The sequence below is a fragment of the Numenius arquata genome, chromosome 1, assembly GCF_964106895.1.
Source record: "Numenius arquata chromosome 1, bNumArq3.hap1.1, whole genome shotgun sequence".
In the NCBI taxonomy this organism is placed as follows: Eukaryota; Metazoa; Chordata; class Aves; order Charadriiformes; family Scolopacidae; genus Numenius; species Numenius arquata.
The window spans coordinates 17670701-17686468 of NC_133576.1; the positions used below are offsets into that span (position 1 = coordinate 17670701).

General features: G+C 39.0%; 1 protein-coding gene across 2 annotated transcripts in view; it reads left to right on the forward strand.

Annotated features, from left to right (window-relative positions):
* Window positions 1-15768, forward strand: part of FILIP1L (filamin A interacting protein 1 like) — a 198563-nt gene that overhangs the window by 85347 nt on the left and 97448 nt on the right. For both annotated transcript variants that reach the window (XM_074158427.1, XM_074158418.1), the window contains exon 3: window positions 10692-10781. The gene's annotated coding sequence lies outside the window, so the exon portion shown is untranslated. The remainder of the gene's footprint in view (window positions 1-10691; window positions 10782-15768) is intronic.

The window sequence follows — 15768 nt, forward strand, 5'->3', positions numbered from 1 at the left end:
AAGTCCTTCTTCCCTAGAAAAAAAAAGCCAACGAGAGAAGTACCAGATCCCGTACTTTTACATAGATTCATTCCATTTTTACAAAGTGGCATTTAACTAAGAAAAATAACTTTCCTGCTCTCCAAGAACCAGCTGCTTAACACTATGGCAGTGTTAAACTTTGAGACTTCTTGTTATCTTTTACACACATTTAGGAGGATCACTACAGGAGAAAAACCTTTATACGATGCCAAAACAGATCCATGGTCAACAAATTCCAGTATTTACCTACAAGGAGATTTTACTAAAGTCACAAATGGAAAATATTTGTTATGGACATCTGAAACACAAATATACCACCTGTGCCTCGTCGCCCTCACAAAGTGAGTTTTTTCCTCTCTCTCCTAAAGGGATTTGGGAAATGGAAATTTCCAAAGCTAGACAAATGGCAGAAAATAACATGTGCAAATTAAGAATATCACAGAGTTACATTCAGGAAGCGTAAGAGATTATCTCTGGAAACACCTTCTCAAATGGAAAAATGGTGGCAGCTGTGTCATGGGAGATGAGGGTAAGTCAGGCCTCTCTAAAAACAAGACAAACACCCCAATTCCCAGGAGGAAACTTAGAGCAAGAATGAATGAAAATCACTGACGGTTAAATTATGCACTTTTCTCATGCTGCTAAACCAAAAAGCAACAGCGCATTCAGAAATCCTCTGCATTACCCTGTAGCTATCTACCTACTTGAGCTCACCAAGGGCTCCCAGGTAGCTAAGCAGCCAGCCAGAAAGCTCAACGTTGTCAGTGACGACCCTTAAAACAGCAAGGGGCTGTTTTAAGATACAAGCAGACCACCAACGAACCAGGAACAAAGGCTTGGCTTCTGCGAAAGACCTGACAGAGGTGGAGTCTCAAAAGAATTGAAAGAAATCCCAAGGCAGAGATGGTGTCTGGGCCCTTCTCAAAAGCCAGACGGAGCCAAAGGAAGGCTCCGGGCATAGACCTCTGCACTGCTGTTCCACTGCATCATGAGCACGAACCATCTCTCTCTGACACCTGACACCTTCATGGCACAACCTTTCAGCATCAAGCCCCCACCCCGAGATCATAACTGTCTTTAATTCCACTTGTTCTATTCCTTTTTTTTTTTTTTTTTTTTTTTCTTAAAACCAAAACCAACAAAACAACAAACCTGAGATTCCCCATATCCTTCTGGTATCTTTGTAATGAGAGATTGCTCAACTGATGAATGGATACCAAGAACATGCAAAATCTGAAAGCAGATTTAAAGAAGCTTTTCTGTCCACTTGCCCTGGAAGATAAGGCGTCAACACCCAATTTAAAGAGTTTGCTGTAGGCTTCCTATGGTCCTGGTATGACTAACGTACCCGGGTATCTTTTACACCAGAAAAGGTTACAGGAAGAAAGGCATACACCACAAAAAAAATAAAATACTAAATCTTCACTGGTTTTGAGACTTCACAGGGCTTTTTCTGAATACGTAGGACTGTATTGTCGGCCTTTTGCATCCCCCTGTGCATGATGATCTTTGGCCAAATACAGGATAAAAACTACTGAGGTAGCAAAAAGACCATACAAAGCATTTGGAGAAAGCTACTTAGCTGCACACAGAAACGAACTGTGACCTGCAGTGTTACCAGACAAGCTGTGTGAAGCTTGACAACACACCACAAATGCCAACCAAAGAAAAACATGTGTAAAAGTCACATTAATCCTTAGGTAAATCTAGGCGTAAGCTGTCCAATAAAAAAGACTATGAACTGTAGTTCTGGCCGTCTAACCCACTTAGTTATTTTGGCTTGATACACTTGTTATCAGGCCACCTGAGCCAGGACACTGCTGTTAACATCTGTTTCCTGCCTCTTGGGCCCTTCCTCAATCAGAGCCTCCACTGGACTCAGAAGTTTGACTGAGCCAAGGAGCCGGACGGAGCTCTCTCTCTCTCTCTCTCCACAGACTGTTTGCTGCTTTGAGCAGCAAAAGGCAACTTCAACTTGGCATGAACTGGAAGGCGGGCAATATCCCGCCTCATAAACCTGCAGGAGAAGTGAAGGAGACAGCTTCTTTTTTTCACTGCTACATCATTCAGTGCCTTTCGATTTTGGAAAAAACAAACTTTTAAGCTTTGTTTGATTCATTTTCTAGTTGAAAGCGCAAAAGAAGAGGGTTTTAGACGAAAAGCAAAAACTCAGTTCTACGGCCAAGGCATGGGCTATTTAACCAGAAGAAAACAAAAGCCAGAAATACCATTTCACTGCTCAAGCTGAAAGACAGATTCTAGATACACAGCTTACATAAAGGCACGTGTCAAACAATATGCTTGAGTTTTTCTTAAACACTGACTCACTGAATAAAATCTATGTTACTCTTTCGTGTAAACAGTTCCTTTAAAAGCAACAAAATAAAATACAGGCAACATTAAGCTGGACATGAACTTTTGCCATCCGCATTTAGGCATCTTTGTAATTACAATCTTTAACTCCATTAGCATATACTGTAATGTATGCAAAATGTGCTGCATGTTGCATTAGAGAACTTTTTTTTTATTTTAAGATTTTTTGTTATGATTGTTTACATTTAAGAATTTACTCATCTGGTGCAGCTTTTGAGACTGGCAGATCATAGGACGAGTTTGTTTTCCTTTAAGGTATGTTTACAAAATGTAATCAGTGCACAGAAAATTTTATCTCAGGCATCACTATGGCATTTATTCAAAGTAGTTGAGAGGTATGCCTTACAGAAATAAGTTGGGTTTTTGTTTTTTTTTTTTTTTTCTGGCTAATTATTGACTTTGACCAATCTTTTCTCTTAAGGGAATGTTATTTCCAAGAAATGTCACTTATCTAACTATCAAGGTTGTTTACATTCTACACAAATGTTACGCTCCCAAGCTTTCATTTTTGAAAATGTCAAAAAGTAAGGAGATGATGCTGCGCTTGTAAAAACATTATTTATTGACAGAATGAGTCTCATGGCATTTAGGTTTCCCACAAGACATTTTTCTGTCTATCATTTTAGAACTTTTTCCCACACATTGTGTTCCTGATATAGGTTTTGGCAGGTTGCGAGATATGCGCTGGCTGGAAAATGATAGCTTGTTTTCAGCACAACCTCCTTCTGTTAAACACTAAGCACTTCTTGCACAAGATAATTCAGACTGAGTAGCACACACAGAGAAAAGAATACAGTTTTAGTTGAGGAAAGCTAAAGTCCTGAAGGATGCCAAAGACTTTGTGATAGACACAGAAAATACAGGAATCTTGAAAAAATAATCAGTGTTTCTCACAAATTCTACATTGTCCTCATGCTGGTCTCCTAAGAGAGATTTGAGAGCACTTGACAGCAAGCTTTCTAGCAAATTTAGTGGAATTTCAATACAGACACTCTATGAGGAACCTACAGTTAAAGAAAACATGTACAAGAAATAGCAGAACAAATACTGATCTTCAGGTACAAAAGAAATCTGGTTCCTCCAGTCGGCCAGCCCACAATAAGAGAATCAGAGAATATGCTCACATGTTTTCTTGATCAGTAATTTCCCTGCTAGTCCTTTAAGGAATCAATAGGTGGAACAAATTTAATGGGAAAAGTTGTAGCTGCAGCCCAAGGAAGTTTCAAAAGCTGCAGACAGCATCACAAACTTGCCATTTGTATTTTGTAAGCTTATAACTGTGCAAATACACAAGAAGAAAGAGGAGGCTTTACTGACAGACAGCAATTGACTCATTGTCCTGATGCAAAGCTTACTAATGTCATAACACTATCATTGCTAAATGCACAAACATGAAAAAGACTTTATTTTATTAGAATTCACGTAAGGACAGAGAAGTTTCTAAAGCTGCCTGGGCCACAGATATCTAATGGCACTTTTCATTTAGCATTATGGTCAGCTATCTGTAAAAAGCGCGTTAATGTTTCATAAACATAGATTTTAAAACAAAAGTGCTTCTAATCAGATCTGGCAGGAAAGGGAGAAATGCATACATAGAATGAGGTAAGTGTGATCTTGCCCAGCTGAAGAACAGGGAATGGCAGGGCTTCAGGCCATGACTCACGCAGACACTAAACAGTAGAGCGCTAGAGATAATTCTCAGGTAAACTTTGCATGAGCCACTACGTCATCCTTCTCTACCCTTCCTGCATTAATCATGTCATTAGTAACCTGACGCAGCCCGAGAAGAATGTCTGATTTACAGGGAGCAGAGCTATGCTAAACAAACACTTTGGCAGGTCAAAAAAGGACACACCAACCTTCATTTTAGCTCTAACCACACCCTAGAAGAACAAGAAAACTAGGAAGAAGAAAAACCAAAAAAGGTATCTTCCCACCGGGAGATTGCGTACTTCGTTAAAAGTTCCTGATGAACCAGTTACTGAGAGAGTGCAAATACGAAGGACATGCAAGAGCACACGGATAAAGAACCAGCCTGGACACGTACCTAAACAAGGCAAAGAAGAAAAAAAGCCCAAGGTTTCTTTTGAAGTTTTCATCACAGTTACGTAATTTCCACATTAGTCTGGATGTTTTTAAACATCTTTTACAGCACGCAGTTGTGAATCAATGTGCAGTGAGTACAAAGTGTACTGTTAGGAAAGATTCATGTCCCTGGCGGGTATCTTGGTTACTCCACTAAATTAAGAAGTACAAGGGAAAACACTGGGGCAAGTGAAAAATGTAAAACTTCAGAATTTTTTTTTGAAGGAAGGGCAGATACTTCCATTCACTCTGAAGCAAATACAAAACCCTGTAGATCACTTTAAAAGCAGAATGAAATTATCCTTAAGTTTCTTGAAGCAAAGAAAATTATCACCCAAAACATGCAAGGGGTGCAGGCAGCAGCAGCTGCATTAAAAAAAAGAAAGTCCACAAGAGCCATTTCACATCAGCAATTCCCAGAAGAGCATCCACAGCGAACATGTGCTGAAGTCTAAGAGTAGGGAAATCACACTGCTTATGGGATTTTGTTCAGGTTCTGCTTCTAAGTCTTCCTAACTAGGCTGCCTATTTCCTTAATGCTTAATCCTTCCCATTGAACACTCCACTTTTCCCTTGCTTTCCTCCCATTTTATTTTAGTGTCAATCCTGTGAATTGCCAAATTGATTTCTTAGCTTCATGACTTTAAACCACAGGGTTGCAGGTCTACTTTGCATCACAAAGAAAAGCTCCAGAAATTGAAAAGGAAAACCAGAAAAAAAATATTTTATCTCCTTTTCTCCTTTGTCTTTGACCTACTACAATGGCTGCACGTGAGCTACTGGTAACTAAATGTGTCACCTGAGCTAAAAACAGCTAATAGTTTTGTTCTTACTGATTATTCAAGGCATCCCTTTCTCAATATTAAAACTAACATATAAAATATTACTAATTTTATAGCTAAACTATCAAGACAATATACCAGAATATTGGCAAAATATTGGCAGAATGCAAAACAACAAATAAAATACAACATTTATCTTCTTCAGAAAAGATTTGGAAAGCTTCTCCATCATGGCATGACAGTAGGCATCTCTCACTAAAATTTAAATCAAGACATTTTGAAGGTGTTCTCAACTTATGTAAATAGACATGTCCCTTCTCTGGCTTCTTGCTTTAAAGCCAATGTTGACTTGAGAGAAGCAAAAAAACTGGTTTGTTCCTGATTGTTTTTCAATGTCACATGCAGAAAAAAACCTAGTAATCCCAAATCTGAAATAGGCAGTAATCTGCTTTACAACTATTCCCCTTCTCATCAGTTTTTTTGAAGGTCAGCTAAAGGCTATGTGGGCAACAGCAAAAAATCTCTCAGAAGAGTCTCTACGTAGACAAACAAGGTTTGCCAGAAGATGGCGGCTTGGTAAGAGTGATCTGTTTGTGCTTCATTCAGCAAAAGTGTTGAGGACAGTTTCACAACTTTGGTTTACTTTGGGAGGAGTGGGGGTGTCTGGGTGTTTGTTTTTTTTGTTTTGTTTTGTTTTTAATTTAAAACCTTCTAAAACCAAAGAAAAGATTGAGAGGTACAATGCCAACAGCTTAATGCATATTCTATAGTGGATAGGAGTACCCTAGGGAAAACCTGCACACTGATAAACAACAGATTACATCTTCTCCTGCCTTGAGGAGCGTAAACCAGGCTCACGGTTTACACCTAATCTAATGGTGGCTTTCAAAACAAACACATTTCAGACATATCTAGCAAATACTCCTCTTCCCACTCTGCATCCAAAACTTTCTCTTGAAAAAAAGGCCGCCTTCGCTGATGAAGACTTCAAGGATATCTTACAAATCTGCCAATAGCTTGCATTACATAGTACACCTAAGAATTTTAAACTGACCTTTGTCCCCTCCAAGAAAGCCATCAATCTGTTCCAAACGACCCACGCACACTCAGCAGAAAGCCAAAGCTCCCAGAAACTCTTTCAAATATGTAATGTAGCTGTCCCATGGGGTGAGACCGTGTGTGCCTCTACACGCACACAAAAGGGTTCCAGTGTCTTGAATATCCCACAGCATGCATCTGATTCCTTAGAGGCCTTTCCCCATTCCTTGCTCTGTGGCACTGCTTCCTTCCACATCCACATCTAAAAAGGGTCTCAAAAATTTACTCACAAGTTGGAAGCAACACACACGTGCACTTTGCCAGCACAGACTGTAGGAAGTGCAAGGAGGAGGAACACTTGCACCTCACTTAGGCTGCACACCTACTGTAGCGATGCTGCTGCGATGGGAACGCGGGGTCTGAATTCCTCCCCCAGGAAGCTGCACTTTCCCCGAGGGAGCATGCAGCCGAGCTTGCACGGCTGTTAGATGCCTCATGCAAACGCACAGTTTTCTGGCGGTGGGAACTGAATTTGTTACCTCTGCCAACTTAAAAAAATCCATCCCTAGTGAGGAAAAACAAAAACAAAGAAACAAAACAGACAATGGCTATACAGACTCTAGAGGAATGTAATGACTATAACAAAAGGCAATAGCAGGAGTGTGACAAGGGTTTATTAATAGGTCAAAAAGCAGGCTGAAATGGCTCAGTGGCAGGATTGCCTTAAATCTCCTTCAGAGACTGCAGGCCTTCATGCAGTTTGTATTCATGTTCTCTTGGGACCATTAAAAAGAAGGCTCTAGCTGCTCTTTCACCTCTCGATCAGAAGGGCACCCTACCAAAGCCAGGAAGCATTGCTATCCCCTTTCAGCAGGGCAGAAGCAGGCTCTGAAGCATCAAGCTGTACCCTCTCAATGAAGGTCAGCGAGTCACAAACAACTTCTACCAAACTGCCAATGGTCTTCTTAAAGTGATTGTAAAAATATGGTAAGAAAGCACTCGTCATTAGAAGTTTGTACAGCTACTACTAAAAGAGCGCATAAACAGGCTATAAATGAGGAGAGAGATGACAACACTGGAGTGACTTACTTATTTTATCCCATTCATTCAAGGGAAGGCATGTTTAACCATCTTAAATGCAGGTTTGCTCCTTCGAAACACTACCTGCCTTAGCCACTATTAAGATGAACTCTATATACTTTAATATTTCAGCTTGTTTATTAAAGCGTATGTAGGTGTCATTCCAAGTATGCAAGAGACAGTAATGCGTTGTGATTTTGGGCATGTCTACATTCACACGTAACTACTCACAAAATTGACATTTCCAACTCATCCGTGCCAGGCCTTCTCTCAATTATCCATCTTAAATAGCTCACTAACACAAAGGTTAAAACAAGAATTCAATAAAAATCTCAGTTCCTTAGTTACAATGATTAAAAAAAAATAATAATCAAGAAGTCCTGCTTTTTTCACTAACAAATACATGGATTTTCAAACAGAGTTTTCTAAGCAGAAAGACATTGTCTTCCTTGGCGTTCCAATGTGCACCATGGAACAATCTTTGAAGGGGACAGTCACAACAGTTAGGTTTTAGTTTCTTTCAGATTACAAAGTCAGGTGCCAAATTCTTCTATATGTTTGATGGGGAGGTAAATATCTACAAGAGTGCTTCAGCTGGATGCCTGAAGATGAAGGAGACAGACCAGAATACAATGAGATCAAAAACGGACAGTCACAGACCTTACAGGCATTATGAACTGAACAGAAAGAAACCCACCACATTTTGGACAGGGATAAGACATGGAACAGACCTCTCTACAGTTCCCAGAAAAGCAACAGAAAGCCAAAAATTAAACTTGCTGCAAGCCATTACTCAAAGAGTGACTCAAAATAGTAAAGAGCTTTTTGGTTCTTAAACAAAATACTATGACAATGTGTCAAGAAGCATTATGTTATCATAGTATGACTTAAGTATGTGAAAGCTATGTAAAAAGTTTCCTTTCTCCCTGCTTGGAGGGCTGAATTCAAGCAAGAAATCCCTGAGCTGCTGCAATCATTTCCTTGGCTATTTAGCACATTGGACAAGTCATTGGTCTTAACAAGTGCACCAATTCACTTCTAGCATTGTCTTAATACCTGCCACTCTAACTAAAGACAAAAAAGGACCATAAAGCATCGAATTGTGCTATACTGAAAATAAGGAAAAGATTTTTTTCTCTTCCTAGAAGTCAAGGCACAGAATTTCCTTATATACATCTTGCTATTAGTCAAAACAAAGGCAATATAATTTGAAGAAAAACAGTCAGAAAACTTAAAGAAGGCATTCAACTTCTTTGTTGCAACAAAACAAGTTAATTAAATGCTTTATGATAAATTACCTTGAAAAGTCAAGGAGACAGATTGACGGATCAACATCCTTTCCCATATCTTAAATCATTAGTTGATTTTGTAAGGATCATATTTACATGGCACTTCACAGAAACTTGCCTAGTAGAGTCAAATTTTTTTAACCAACAATTAGTAAAACAAGATTCTGGTTTTATCTCTCTCCTGTGACTTCATCAGTAACTGTTCAGTAATTACAGAAAGTTTCTCAAAAGGTTAGTCCTTCTTGATCTTAGAGCCTAAATTCCACGCTTCACTCTCAAAAATTAGGAGCTTAAATAGGATTGGAGCATCTCCCTTATGAAGAAAGGCTGAGAGAGCTGGGACTCTTTAGCCTGGAGAAGAGAAGGCTGAGGGAAGACCTTATCAATGCTTATAAGTATCTAAAGGGTGGGTTGAAGGAGGAGGGAGCCAGACTCTTTTCAGTGGTTGTCAGTGAGAGGACGGGGGGCAACGGGCACAAGCTGGAACATAGGAGGTTCCACTCGAATATGAGAAGAAACTTCTTTACGGTGAGGGTGACAGAGCCCTGGAACAGGCTGCCCAGGGAGGTTGTGGAGTCCCCTTCTTTGGAGATTTTCAAGACCCTCCTGGATGCAGTCCTGAGTAACATGCTCTGACATGCTCTGGGCAATCCTGCTTCGGCAGGGGAGTTGGACTAGATGATCTTTATGGTCCCTTCCAACTCTAAAAATTCAGTGAAATTCAGTGAAATAGGAAAGTCACTACAGATTCAAGATCTAGCACCGGTAATGTTAAAAAGCAAAAATGTAAGTAAGAACACAAGGCATCTGTGGTTTTAAAAACTCAAAAATGCTTCTTTTGTTAAGAGGGGTTATTACAGCCATTCTGGTATTTGTTATCTTATTGTAATAGCTAATAGAAAAGTGACCAAATGGCACATTACCTGAAAAAGTATAAGGAAGACTACCACAGGAGTAGTTGAGATCACCTGACATTGACATGGGAGCGGAGACAATTTATCATGTCCAAAAAGCAGTGGGAAATCAACATAGCCTGGTAGAAATTTGGAAATCTAAGAGTTCAAGAAAGAGTTATCCAGAATACATGAGCTAACCCAGACTAACTGGTGCCTTCTCCCTCTACTCTGTCATTATCTATCAGTAATAGATGGTTTAATACTAGAAATATATTATGTGGTTTTCACTCTTGGCAATACCTTCCAGAAACAGCAGGCAAATATAAAATATAATTCAGTTTGAAACAACTGTGTGTGTATATTAAATGAGTTGCTACCAGCAAATAACAAAAAAATGCCTTCCTGTGTCCAAATAATCCCATTTTCCTTCCCTTCCACTTCTGTTACATCCTTGGATCATCCTCTAAAAAACACAGATCACACTAATTTCATTCCTCAGCACGTGGCAGGACCGAGTTCAGTTTCACTCAGGCCTTCCTCCCAGTAGCCTGCCTTCATCTCCTCTTGCACCTCATCTGAGCTCCTCGGTCACATCTCCATATAAAAGACAAACTGTTATTAGTATACCATTCAACATCAGTACCTCGTCATTCTTTACCCTTCTGTAGCTGCCTAGCTGTGGGCTACTCTTCTCAAAGGCTCCTTCGAGATCCTTCATGAACCAGTGAATTCCCAAAGATTAAATTCTCTATGTAAGCTCTAGCAGCTAGAATTTGCATGCTCCCTAACAATGCAAATGAATATTTTTGAAACTATAGGAGAATACAGAAAAAGGTGCAGAACAAACAGGTCTTTAAATGAAACAGGAGTGCTTTATTTTAATGTTCTCACAGGCATCTGCTAGACTTCATAACAGTTAATCAGAAGAACATATTATTACTGTGCAACATTTTGAATGCTAGAATTTTTATTGGATCTAGTCTAACCCTTAATAGATTATTTTACACAAATTTATCAAGCTAAAGCTGAAAAAAAGACCTCAAGTGAAAAGAAATCTCTCGAGCAATTATTTGGTTATGCTTGTTAAAAAAAAATAAATCATAACTGACTTCTGAATTTTATTGCAGATTCATACTACAAGAGAGAGAATTCTGGAAACAACTAAGAGGAAATCTAGGGAAAATATCCCTAACTAGCAACAGAAGAGCTCTGAACTGGTAAGAATTTTTTACTTTTTATGGTATGTTTTTAGGTAGTTGCTACTGAAAAATATAAATAAAATACAAGTGCATTTCTCAAGTATGAATTTTTCAAAAAGGTGAAAGTAATATGAACCTGTACATATAGAACACTTTTTGCAGATAAGTTGGTAGACTGACTAGTAAAAAAAGTTATATCTTTTAAAAAACATAGCATTCCTACTTTCTTAGCAAAAATTTGTAAGACTTTCTCACGCTTCCTACACATAGTGGGCATTGCTCGATTTATCCAATTCTTTTAAATTCTAAGTCATAGAATGCAGTGGGGAAAAAAGGGGGATTTTGTTCTGCTTACTAAGGAACTCTTAGTTGATTAAATTAATTCAAAGTCTGTTAGATAGCAAATCAGTCTTTGAATGTAAAGTAAATGTGAAAAATGTATTGCAAGTAGATTTATATTTCTCCTGTACCACTTTTTCAAGTCAAAGCCCCCACTTAAAAATAGTAAACAAAACTATCAAAAAACTACACAAATCCTCCCAAAGTTTAAAAAGTAGGTTCGTATAACCAACAATGTCATTATATTAAGTAAGCATGCAGTGGTTAAGTCATCTGCTTTTGCCATTTGCACACTAGAACAAGCAGCAATGGGTTTTTTGGACTGAAATAACGCTTCTGTAAACACATTCTGAAATTTCACTGTCCCATTTAAATTAAGATGGATCTTACGGTAAGTGGCCCTGGGAGAGAGCGCATTTCTGATGTTTTTGCATGAAACACGTACCTTCCTGAAACACTTCCTCTCTTGCACCCGTTTTTGGATATTATCACTGTTGTCTGACAAGAATGAGGTCAGCTAGGATTGTAAGGATACTTTACAGCAGCTGTTGGGCATTTCTTTGAAACTCCACAAGCCTTTAACTCCTTAACTGCCTCACCAAGACAGGCATCATAGTCTTGCAGGAACACTGGAAGAATAATGACTTTTTCAGGGTGCACAGGATGCCGTCAACTGAGCAGTCTTAAAGTGCTTAACTGAGGGAAATAAAAGACTATGCTTTTCAGGTGAGCAAAAATGAGAAAGATCATGAATGGGCCACGTGCTGTGAAATTGAGAAGTGTTACCACCTTTGCAGCAGCCAGGCCCAAACAAGAGCTGGGGAGGCAAGATGACATCATTTATGCAGAAGAGAGACATTGCGCTTGAAAAACAGCAGAGACAGACAGCCAGGTTTAAAATAGTAAGGTTTATCAGCATTCTCCCACAGAGACGCACTTGGCTGACTCTCAGCAAATAAAACTGTCCAGTTGCTCAGTAGGACCAATAAAGCCGAACTAAACCTGGATAAGCAGTAAAGAGTACTCTGAATTTGCACAGAACTTAGTTACAACGTGACACAACAAACTTCCATCCCCAACACCCCCACAAAACTTCCTGATGCTTTAAAACTAGCTGTCTCGGGTCAGGCAGGCTGTCAGAAACCTTCCTAACTCATTTATGAAGCTGTATTCACACAATCACTAAGATGAACTCTGTGTATGAATGAATCTTGCAGTAGCAAAAATTTGATCTGTATCCATCATGCCCATATTTCCACTAAATGAGCCAAAAATCTGCACCCACGTTATATTGGGTGTGGGAGGACAGACGGAGCCAGAACGGTGCAGACTGATGATATCTGGCATACAAGCTTTATTTGTATAAAAGTTAATACGTGACTTTTTTTTTTATTTAATGGAGTAGAAAGTTCCACTCATGGTGTAAATTTACTCCCGATGAGTTCACTGAACTGCATGGCCACTGTTTCCATTTGAGAAGCTTTAAGATGATACAGACTTAACCGCATCACCGAACCGAGGTTTCTTTGTTGTTTTTGACACCCTGTGTAAGAGCTGTTGAGGGGATGAGGAGAACAGTGCTGCACCACTCCACAATCTCTCCAACGCAGGCACCAGAAGAGGCTGTGAGGGAGCAGCAACTGGGAGTGCAGAGTATGTTTTAAAAAAGCCTCAGTTAGGAGATTGATGAGAGACAAAGAGACTGGGATCATGGGGCACAAACATCCTAATAAGACGTAATTTCCACAGCTTCTTTCTTTCCTTTTTCACTCTGTGTTCACAGGTGTCATGCACATCCTTCCCTTTTTCGTACAGTGAACCTAGTTTAATTTTTTTTTTTTTTCAAGGATACTGTGGTGATTTTGTGATTTAAACCATAATTTAGTTGCAATATTAAGGTTGACATAGTTTCAAAAGAGCAGCATTTCTCCTTAGGCTGCATACCGATCACACTTTACAGGCTTTTGGCAGCAAGCAACTTAGCTCATCTGTTATCATACTGTAACACTTCAGAGCGCATACCGTACCTAAGAAGGCATTTACAAACCCAACTTGAAAAAAAAAAAAAAAAAAGAAATGATAATAAAAAAAAAAATCTTTCACATAACTGATTCTGTCTTGCAAAAAATCTCTGTATGCCTTTGGTTGCTTCTGTTCCCACCTGAGATAGGGCGTATCCACATGTAATATATTATACATGTGCGTGCAGGTCTGCGGGGCAACCCTCTGTGCTTCCTTCCAAATGGCAAATTTTCAAATAGCAGTTGCCACTATGTACCTCATTGTGTACAACAACTCAAGCTAAAGGCTGAGAAGCGAGTCAACACAAAAGAAATCAGCTCAATTTTGCCTACCGTAAAAAAACCAAGCAAAACACAAAGACAAATGCAGAAGTAAGCAATTTCCAACCACTTCACCTGGCTCAAGAATCAAATTATAGCCTTGTAACACTGTACCAAGATATGCTGCAATAAATATGACACTGCTCTAAACTAAATAAATTGTTAACACTAAGCTGGCATCATCATTGTCAGTAGAAGACCTCTTCCTACCCCTTTTCTTTTAAACTAGCTGGGTCTCAGTGTGAAACTACAGGTTGCCTCAAAGTTCTGTTTGCATCCGGCAAAGGACAGTCTGGGTTTTTGGATGAGTTAAAGCCTGATAACCTGTGATACCAAACAAATATCTCCCTTATAAAATCCCATGATTCTATACTTACGGACAATTAATAGACAGAGCCTGAAAGCTGAACTTAGTGTAGCAGAGATGAGATGAAACAAGTCGGGTTTTTTCCCCCAAGCCATAAACAAAAACATCAGATGCGTGCAGCATTCTAGGATACTATATTTAAAGGCCTAAGGGGCCACAGATAATTAGCAAGATGGCTAGGGCATGCTTCCTTTAAGCTGCTATCATTATATAGCATCACATTAATAGGACTGGGTTTTTATTCTGTTTATTTTTGGCTAAATTTTAAAATATGTAATTTAGTGCAGGGAAGAGACAGATGGACCTGAGTAAGGAAAAGCTACTGTTCCCAACAAAGAATTTTCAAATTAATTGATCATTACATACATTTTAAGTCAATATTTTAACAGAGAGAACAACTTTTTGTCAAAAATCGGGTAAGTTTTGTGGAAAGCAAAAGAAAAAGTAAGAAGTGACACTGTATTCAGCTATTTCTGGCATCTGACCACAATCAATATCTCTGCCACAAGAAGGTACATGAGTTGACAAAGCTCAGCTAAGAACTAGGCAAAAATATTCTCTCTAGCTAAATGGGCAAAATCGTCTGTTTTCATAGACTTTTCCTCTCCCTTCTCTTCTAAGCTGAACATAATATATTTCTGCAATTGAGATGATGAAGGAGTAAGATTTACAGGCAAACTAGCAGAGCACACAGAGAACAGGGAATGTACAGCATAAGACTCCCAGAGCTTCTACCCAGCTATTTATAAGTTGTCACACGCCGCCTTCTAGCCTGAATTTCTGAACAGGTGTTAAGAACTCATTTAGGAAGAAATTGGTTCAGAAACCTTGTGCAAGGGTCAAACCTTCCTGCCTTTCCAGCTCCAGAAACCTAAAAGAACCAACCTTAGCATAAGGGTGCATTCACAAAGTCAATGCCTTGCAGTTTCTATTAGCTTACATCCTCCACTTTAGAGGGCAAACAAGACTTATTAAATCTTAGGAATCAAGAAAATATTTCCCAAAGCCAAAAATTAAAATATGCATACTATTGTTTAAATTTGATTTTCAGTTGCTCTCAATTTCCTTCTTTTTCTACAGCTATAATGATTAAATACATATTTACTGTTTTATCTATATAATAGAAAAAAAAAAAAAAAAAAGAAGGAACTAACTGAATGGTAATAGCCCAGAAACATTTTGGATTTTGAAACAATTGCAAAAGCTACCATGTTCCTGCAGGCTCAAACAACAACTGAAATCAGTCTTGTGTTCTGTTCACATTGGCAACCAGCTGTTGAGATACAAGCAACACGTTCTTCAGGGACAAATTATGCCTGATGAAGTGGGGAAAAACTGTCCAATCTTACAAGCAGTTTAAATGATTAATTTTACCTTTTATTAGCTGACTTCATCTTAATCTAGCTTTAAGCGCCTATAACTGGTCTTTTCATGTGCCTGCGGTAAGGCTTATGCAGAAGTACCTTAATGTTAAAGGGAAAAAGAGTCAGGAAGAGGAGAACAAGTGAAACTGGTTAGGAAGATCTATGAGATGCCAAACTGTGTGCAGAAAATCCAACCTGAGAGAAACAAAATAAAATACATTTAGAAAGTCTTAACAACTACAGCTACTTCACCTGACACATGCAGGTTGATTTATAATGTTCACAGCACCCTTCAGCAGAGTAACACAATACCTATCCTAAAACACTTGCAGTTTGAGTCATGCAAATGCTCACTGATTCACTCAGTAGAACAAAAACAGCAGCAAGAGGGAAGCCTGAATCATTTTGCCAAAGCTAAGAGGAAGGCAACCGCTGACAGTTTGGGTACAGGTTCTGCTCTGGAAATCTAAGGATTAGGAAACATAAACGAGGGAAAAGCTTCTCAAAGTCTGATCAGGACTGCAAAATAATTTCCAAAGGAACGCGGAGGATGTCTCATCCCTTGTGATACCTTAAACTAGACGGAACAAAAT